This window comes from Nematolebias whitei, chromosome 5 (assembly GCF_014905685.2).
Source record: "Nematolebias whitei isolate Nwh7 chromosome 5, NemWhi1, whole genome shotgun sequence".
Taxonomy (NCBI): Eukaryota; Metazoa; Chordata; class Actinopteri; order Cyprinodontiformes; family Rivulidae; genus Nematolebias; species Nematolebias whitei.
Genome location: NC_056502.1, coordinates 39,941,796 through 39,951,217, shown reverse-complemented (window position 1 = coordinate 39,951,217; position 9,422 = coordinate 39,941,796).

Here is a 9,422-nt window from a genome sequence, read left to right as displayed (position 1 = left end):
GGGAGCCTCCAGAAGAGCTGTCAATCCCTCCTCCTGAACTCGGTTCAGGAACTGTAAAATCAGAGGAAGTGAGGGAAACGCGTACAGGAGCGTTTTGGGCCATGGGCTGTGAGCAAATGCATCCACCCCCAGCGGTTGATCGTCTCGCGGGCTCAGGGGAAAACCATAATTGACACTGAGCGTTCTTCTCGTGTTGCAAACAGGTCCACAGCTGCTTTGCCAAACTTCTGCCACGTCTGAACCGTCAGGTCTGGATGGAGAGTCCCGTCCCCGTGACGTGGGCCGCCCCTGGACATCACATCTGCCCCTCTGTTCAGAACACCGGGTATGTAAACTGCTCTGAAGGAGAGCAGGTTTTGGTGAGCCCAACACAGTAGCTTTGCGCAATGTGTAACATCTGGGCTGAACGCACACCCCCTTGATGGTTATGTACGCAGCAGTCATCATGTTGTCTGTGTGAATCAACACATGTTGATTCTGTAGCACGGGAGCAAAGTGTTGAATCACATTCAGCACTGTGCGACACTCCAAAGACATTTACATGGGCTGATGTGTGGTGGGGCCGCAGCGCCCCTACTGCTTGAGATAGGTATGTCCCCCCCCCCCCAGCCTGACAGCGAAGCGTCCGTGAAAACTGACACGTGTGACGTGGGTCTGCTGACGGGACCTCCCCCTAACAGAACCAGGGTGTTTCCCCAGTGTCGGAGGTCTGCTCTCACGGAGGGAGGGGGCAGTGATCATCCGTCTCTTTTGTTTTACTGGATCCACACGCAGACGTGCAAACCACCCGTGGAGGCGTCTCCTGTGTAACAAACCCAGCGGAACCGCTGTGTGAGCTGATGACATCATTCCTAACAGCTTCAAGACAGAAAATAGCTGTTACCACTTTGCCAGGTCTACATGGCGAAGTTGATTTTTAAAAATGTCGAACCTCGTTTGTGATAAACGAGCCTTCATGGTGGTTGAATTTAATTCCACTCCCAGATAAACAATTGTCTGGGCCGGGAAAAATCTAGCTTTTCTTCCAATTTATGGCGAAAACCAGATTTGACAGGTGTGATGTCAACACCTGAGCCTGCATCAGCGCATCCTGTCTGGAGTGACAGGAGCAGCAGATCATCCAGGTAAAACAAAAAACTCTCATCCCTGCTCTGTGTAACAGATACTTCATCCCCTGAAAGGAGAAAAAATGCAGGGATTTTCTGTGTTTTGGGATGATCGGTATGCGTTTCTCTGGATGTTGTACAACAGCTGTCTGGTTGTCAACATGTGAAAAACAGTCTGTCAATGATCATCTTGTTGAAAAAACTGACAGATCCACGATCGGTCTCATTCCTCCGGTCCGTTGGAAACTGGGAAGTAACGTGAGTAAAACCCTGTGTTTTCTCTCTGTTGGGGAACTCTGGAGATTACTTTTATCAGAAACACTTGGACTTTTGCATTTAAGAATGAAATTTGGTCTGATGATGACAGGACCGTTTCTATAACTCCTCCGAACGGAGGGGGTCGGGTTGCAAACTGTAACTTGTAACTATTTGCATAACGCCCTGTCCATCCATCTGACCGGCGAGCATGTTTTAGCCACTCTACGTAATGTTCGTGGAGTGAACGTGCGTTTAAGTGATGCGTCACGTTGTACGGCCGTCAGCAGTCCGCCCCTCGAGACCGCTGTCATGCATTGCAGTAATGTTTTCTGCGTGACCCAAGGCGAGGCTTCCTCGAAAAAAGGCTCTGAACGCGCTCGTGCGCTGCGTTCGGGCCGCGGACCAACCTTTATGTACAGGTGGGCCGGTGTGTGCTGAGGCAAAGCGTGTGACAGCTGATGACGCTGTGGGGCTGCGCGTTTGACGTCGCTGTGCGAACGTTGAGAGGCGGAGGGCGTGACTTCATCTACGCCGTGCTGTTGGAGTGAAGGCTGCGAGCCCCGCGGGAGTACACGTTTTCTCTGTAGGGACACGCGCCGCTCTCGCTGGAAGGAGGCGGAACTCGTCATCATGGTTCGTTCAGCTGCCTCACGCTTTATGCTGAGACGCGGTGGGTGACGGCTGCCCGCGTTTGATTCGGTGGGGCGAGTGTCGCTCTTGTGAGAGCGAAAACCTCCACCTGACCCAGCCTACGGTCCACATTTATACCGATGTGAGCCGGAGAGCACCGGGCAGCTGTGTGTGTGTGAGCCACATCAACACAGCACCGTTGGATGGAGGCTGTTTCATCCCACGAGTGCGAGTTTGACACCGCTTGGGTGAGGATCGTGCCGCTCTGGATGATAACGAGTTATTTTCGCTTACCATTGTGTCGTGTGATCGACTCGTCATGTCTTGGAGCGACGGTGAGTTTAAAAAACCTTTATTTAATGACACCGGCTCGTTATGTGTGAAGGATGTGTGCGCAGCCGTTGTGAGTTCATCCGAGCTTACAGACTGGCTAAAAAACAGACACTTTAATCATTGAATGATGATTTATTTCAACTTTCGTGTCACTTTTACGCACACCCTCCGGAGACCGTCATTTTAAACGCCTCTCCCTCTTGAGCTCTGCGATTTGTTTGCCCAGAGCGCTGTCTTGCAGGCGAACTCTGGGGAAACGCTGAACTGCAGGTTGCCGGAATGAAGAGGGCTGGATTCTGACGGGCGGGGCTGGTGGTGGAACTGAGCGAGAGCCGCGGCCATGGAAACGTCGATGCTCTGCTAGCGACGGTCCCTCCAGTGGGCCGGGGGGCGGGATGAGCCACGCGGCTTGATGAGGTGGCGCACAGCCTCTGGCACCTCCTCCGACTGCTTCAACTCGCCAGCATGGATCTGAAGCTGCTCTCGAACAGCGCGTCCGCCGTGATGGGCCCTCCATCAGGTCTTTGTGCAGTTTCTCCGGCAGCGAGGGAGCGTAATGAAACCAGGTGGATCGTTGGATCATCGTCATCCACGCTGCAATCGTCGACAGGCAAACCGTAGAAGAGGCACACATGTTGAAGATGACGTCTGCTGCCTTACAGAGGGAGTTCTTTGTCTCCAAGGCAGGTCTGCGGCCTTCAGCCCCTTGAACAGGCTATATGCTAGCAGCGCCACGTTGTTGCTAGCTGCGGCTGCCTGAAAGCACATTGATGGGCTCGATTGGAGAGCGTGGTCACCGTCTGGTTCGTGTTTCTCCGGAGGGACGGGACGCTGCTCCGACCTGGACAGCTTAGCTCTGAAGCTTCCGCGAGGCTCGGCTCCAGGGGGGTTACCGAGGGGTAGCCCCGCCCGGTGAACCCCTCCACTCTGGTGATGGGTGCGGACTGGGGACCGACTCTCCCAATCTACCAGGAAAAACCCGTCTGTGGCCTCGCCCGTAGGACGTCCTGTTGGGAGCGCGAGGCCATATGGGTCAAGACGGTGAGCCGGAATGGAGCCCAGTAAACAACCTTCCTGCCGGATCATTCGAACTGGCGGGAAAGGCGTAGGACGTAAAAAAGGGTCCTTTCATGTCAGCCTCCTCCTGGGTTACGCTGGGCAACCCCTGGGGCGCCATCGGACGGGAGCAGTGTGATCGCCGATGCGAAAAACGAGGTGGGATGGGGTGAGCATTCACTCAGCCCCCCACCCCCACCGACACTACGCTCCCCAGGAGGGAAAAAGCAGCGGGGGGTGCAGCTGAGCACGCCTATCCCGGAAGAACCATCCGATTCGCTCCGAGGGTCGGCGATAAGAGGAAAAAATACAAGATGGCGTTGTCCAGCGTGTAGTGACCTGTCATTGGGAAATATTCCTCGGCGCTTACCTTGAATAGGACTACTCGTCATCTTCTCCTCGGGGAGGAGAACTCACCGGACGACCGGAGGTCGACTGCCGGGCCAAGCATCCTTAACAAAGGTTGGTCATCTACACAATTTTCCTTCTTTGTTCTTCTGACAGTGCTATATTAGCTCGCTGAAGAAAAAATGGGAGCCGATTTCCCGCTCTTAACGTAATTTATACGGACCGGGTGGGGCCCACACAGCAGGTGGGCGTGGACTAAATTTTTTCAGTGCTTATGCTGCGCATAACGGGATAAACCCATCAGCGACAGCCTTAAAGGGCAAAGCTTATACGACATAGAACCTCCAGATAGCGTGCAGGAGGAGGCGGGCCGGGCCTCCTCCTCAGGTCTCTGGGTAACTCACAACAACATGCACAAAACAAAATGCACTTTATATCACAATATAACGAGATTAAATAGTCAGAAAAACAACCTTTAATTAAACTCTCAACTCATTCCACCCTTTGGTTTCCTGACTAATTTTGCCCTTACCAAAAAACACTTTATATCACAGGTTAGAAACAACATTTTAAACACTTTATATCGCAAGTTAAATAGTCAGAAAAACAACATTTTATTGAATTCTTTATTCACCATCCTATTTGTTAAAAAAAAAAAAAAACTGTAGTATGCTTTTTTATAACTGTTTATTGTTGTTGCTGTTGTCCATTGTTGTCATCTTTCTTTGTTGAAATCAGGTCTCTCTTGTAAATGAGTCCTCGAGGCTCAATGGGATTTACCTGTATAAATAAAGGTTGAATGATGTGGTACATGTGGTGGATCAAAATTATGTCCACAGGGTCCCAGTTACATCCAACAATAAAATATAAAAGAAAAACAGTAATAAGATCAAATATATGAACTAAGAAAAACATCAACTAAAAATATTATAAGCTCTAATAGCATAAAAACATTAAACACAATACGCGAACAGCAGCACGGACACGAGTCTGTGTGAACAGACGAGCATGCATGAACACAACAACATGAAACAGATCAGCAGCAACATGAAACAGATCAGCAGCAACATGAAACAGATCAGCAGCAACATGATATGATTCTTCACAGTGTTATATATTCATGAGGCTGCACAAACTCAAGTTCATGTTGCTGTTTGACGTATTGTTTTGATTGTTTAATGCTACTAGTGCTTAGTGTATTATTAGTAGATGTTTTTTAGTTGATATTTTTCTTAATTCATAACTTAGATCTTATTACTGTTTTTCTTTTACATTTTGTTGTCTGTAACTGGGACCCTGTGTACAAAGTACATAATTTCATCCCAATTCAGTATTTCTTCAACATTTTATTTTTTTACTTTAAAAATAAAATAAATCAAGTCCTTATCAGCACGAATAAAGTGATGTGGAACATGTTGCATCTGTTCTTACCAAGCACAAAAGGCTGCAGCATTGTGCTGCTCTGTGAGGTGCAGGTGGGCTGCGAGCCTGCGATGGAGCTCTGTCAGGTGCAGACTCCGCTGATGGAGCAAGAGCAGAAACTGGGAGGCTTGGGGGGTTTAATGTGGAGTTTAGAGATGAACAGTCACGTGCTGAAATACGTTCTGGATAAAATACAGTGAGAAACGGGAACGGAGGAAGGGTAGCATTTATGCAAATTAGCTTAGCATCGTAGCACCGATGTTGTCCTATTATGGCGTCAGCCTCTTTTGTTAGTTAAAAATATGTTCAGAACCGATGGGATGAGTAACTTAAAATATGTTTAAAGTTAGAAAACACGCACCATCTTCTATAAATGATTCAAGTAGAGCAGTGGCCGTGTCCAAACCACCCTCCAATCGCTCCATCTAGCTCGCTTTGACTTTTTTCGTCGGCCACCAAGCACAACAATGCCTGCACTTCTGCATTTGACCACGGCTTTGATATTATTGTTTTTGTATAGCTTTAAAATACTAAAAGATACGCTCCTCGTGTTATCGCTAATGGCAAGCGGTAGAGAAAAAATGGTGGATCGGGTTGTTTGGAAAGACTCCACAGACTCCTCCCCCCGACCAATCAGTGACCGACAGTGTTTCTGACGTCACGGCGCGGCTCGCTTGGACCCCTTGAGAAGCCGGGCCAGAATTTAGGGAGGCGAGCCGGTCACAGGAACAGTGGAAAGACCTCAAACGCGCGTGAAGCCGGAAATATTCGACCCGCGCCGTGATAGTGGAAAAGGGGCATTTATGTCCATGTTTCCTTTGTCAAAACTTATTGTGATTCTGTCACTCGTGTGTTTGTAGGACCACTTCCAGATCCTGACATCCTGGCATCGGGAGAAAAACTACACCAGCTGGAGTCCCAACCACTTATCACACTTATCCTAGAGATGGTCTCTCAGCTTTGGAGGTGGTACCATCCAGACTTGGGCCTGTGCCACAGGACTCACTGAGGTCTCACCAGTGCCCACCTGAGAAGTCCTGCGTAGCATCATTCTACACCACATGGCTCCAGACCTCTCTGCTCTTCCTTGGATGCTGCATAGTCTTCCCAACATGTGTTTTGTGCCCACACTCGGTCAATTTATGCATCTTCAGTCTCTGCAAGTGTCACATGAAGTACAGGCCAGAAACAGGGAGCAGTCCAGATGTCCTGCGTACAGCTTCAACAACCAAGGCTTACCGCTAGCCGTTTCCGTGTTGCTTACAGAGGACGTGTGGAGGAGGAGTCTGCTGACATAGCACTGGCAGCTCAGATGATCAGGGGGTACACTAAACAAGAACTGTTGAACGGGTATGGTGTGGTGAATGGATTGATGATTGATTGATTGATCAGATGAAGTCTAAACTGGACATGTTTTACTTCAACACCTTCATCTATGTGTTTATATCAATGCAGCAAGAAACATAAAATGTATAAATCACCCTTTTGTTCCTTCATATTTTTAATATTCAGTCTCAAGCTGTGTGAATCACTGTAAATACTGTATCCTGATGCATGCTCAATGATCCAGGTAGAAAAATCTAAAAAAAGTTAAGTCTGGTCCTCTGGACATTCAAAAAGCAAAACAACAAAACAAACACACACAAAAAAAGAAATGTTTCGTCTTTCATCCGAAAGACTTCTTCAGTCTGAGGTGCTGTATTCAGCTCAGTCTTATAAATAGCACCTTCTCAGAGTGGATCAACCAGTTTGCTGCTGGCAACCATGTGAGCAGCACCTCAGACTGAAGAAGTCTTTTGGATGAAAGACAAAACGTTTCTATCTTTTTGTTTGTTTGTTTTGTTTTTTGAATGTCCAGAGGACCAGACTTAACTTTTTTAGATGTAAATACTGTAAATAGTTATTCATGAAAAATACACAAATGTGCCGATTTCTTTAAAATGAAATTGCATAATTTGATACAATATCTATAATCCACTTAGGGCTGCAACAACGAATCGATAAAAATCAATGATTAAAAGCGTTGGCAACGAATTTTATTATCGATTCATTGTGTCGCGTGATTTCACGGCGCTGCAGAGCCGTTTTGTTCATGGGCAGTTCATTGTCAATGCTGACTGACTGAATAAAGTTTGAAAAAAAAAAACTCTGCAGCGCGAGTTGAACAGAGCGAGGGGGGAGCAGAGCAGAGGCTGTTTTCAAAAGAAATTAAGTAAATTTTACAAATGACCAACGCAACGAAAACTGTTCGACCCAAGTCCTCCAAAGTGTGGGAGCTCTTCACAAAGATAAAAAATGAGAAGTATGCCACTTTGAAAATTGATGACATGACACGGGAGAACCACGGAGATAAACGTAAACATGTCGGAGTCACGAGGAGGAGGAAGGAGCAGCAGCTGATACAACTCATGTGTTGCAGGTGAGTCTCTACAATTTAACACATTGTTCTGTTTCCAAGAGAGAAAACGTAACGTCAGTCTGTCTGGTAGATGAAGCTGCTGTTTGTTTGTTTATCTGATTAATGACGGTGATAGAGAACGTGTGTGGTACTTTTTGTTTAATTTAATTGGTACAAGCAGTGTTTAAATGTGATATATAAATAAATCTAACACAAAGATAATAATTTAATGATTAAGCTTGAACTTTTAATTTGCTGGCAAAGTCTGAAGACACTACAGGTATGCAAGATGAATTGCATTTAAACAGGAATTAAAGTAATTTATTACATCTACTCAAATATGTGTAATTAAATATTTTATATATGTGTGTGTGTGTGTTTAATTGCTCTTTTAGCTACTTTTGCCTGAACCTAACACTTTAAGTGAAACAAGGCATTTCTTGAGTTGCTGTAAATAATGTTATAATACATATATACGCTCTCATTCCAGAAAACAACAACAAACAACAACACTTCATGATGGACAGACATCATGGACACCACAGCAGCAGCTGTCTTCACTGAAATCATCCTGAACATGATCGTCACTCACATGAGGCCTCTGTTGATGGTTTAAGACGAAGGCTTCACTAATCCACACTTTTAATCCAGGTTACAATAATCCACACTTTTAATCCAGGTTACACTCTTCCCTCAAGGACACATTTTACAAAGTAGCTACATATTTTGCAGGTATAAAGATACATTTGTATATATTTTTTGTGTACATTTATTTTTTTAAGATATTTGACTAACTTTTATTTTTTATTATTCAATATTTTACTAACAGAATCGTCACATAGCAACCTGTTTTTTGTGCGAATTGCTATATCAGTCATATATTCAGTTTTGGAATATAGGGGTGGAAATTAAAACTTTTTTTTGCAGATTAATCGATTAATCGAGAGAAAGAAAAAAAGATTGGTCGATGAATCGATTATTGAAATAATCGTTAGTTGCAGCCCTAAATCTACTATCAATTTATAGTGTACAGTTATAAAATGTTAACTTAAATAGTTAAATGTTTTTTGTTTTTACTAGATATTGTAAATTGCACTTGTTTTCCTTGCAATTCAACTGAATCAATCCACAAATAAATAAAAAAAAACAGTACAGTATGCTGCTCAAGTGTATTTTAATTGAAGAATGTTTAAAATAATTCAAAACATTAAACTATCTACCGGTAATTACTGTATGTAACACTAGAACAATTTACATACATGTGACAAGCTTGGGTATGGATGTTATTTTTATTTTATAAACTTACAACCTTAGGACTTTCACCCAAGGACACAATTTATTCACAGAAAAGACACTTGGGTTTGTTTACAAGTAAGCGACTGTGTTACAATATAAATTTTATTAACTGTGAGAGTAGCTCTGGCTGCAGCTCCCAAGATGGCTGCTAATGATCTACACCTGGCGGTCATCTCCCTGATGAGCATCGACCTCTACTTAAGGCTGCAGTCAAGTCTACTCGATGCTGGAGCATTGATTCCCTCCCGGTACTAGTGCTCTAAGCCTTTTGTTTTCTAAAGTATTTTAGATACTTACTTTGTGCTTCTTGTGTCAGCAGTTCCTCGTTTGCCGTACCGTTCCAGTCCTGTTCTCTCGGTTCCTGTCTGGTCTCATGAAACCCTGCCTTTTTGGATCTTGGATGTCCGTGCTCTGCTGCTGGGACTCATGCCTCTTGGATCCTCTGAACTCACTCCAGTACCAAGGAAGCTGTAAGACAAGAACAACATTATCAATTCCTACTCACCTGTGTCACTTACCTGCTCCTGACCTAAAAAGACTATTCCCCCTCTTCCAGGAGTTCCAGTCCCAGGGCC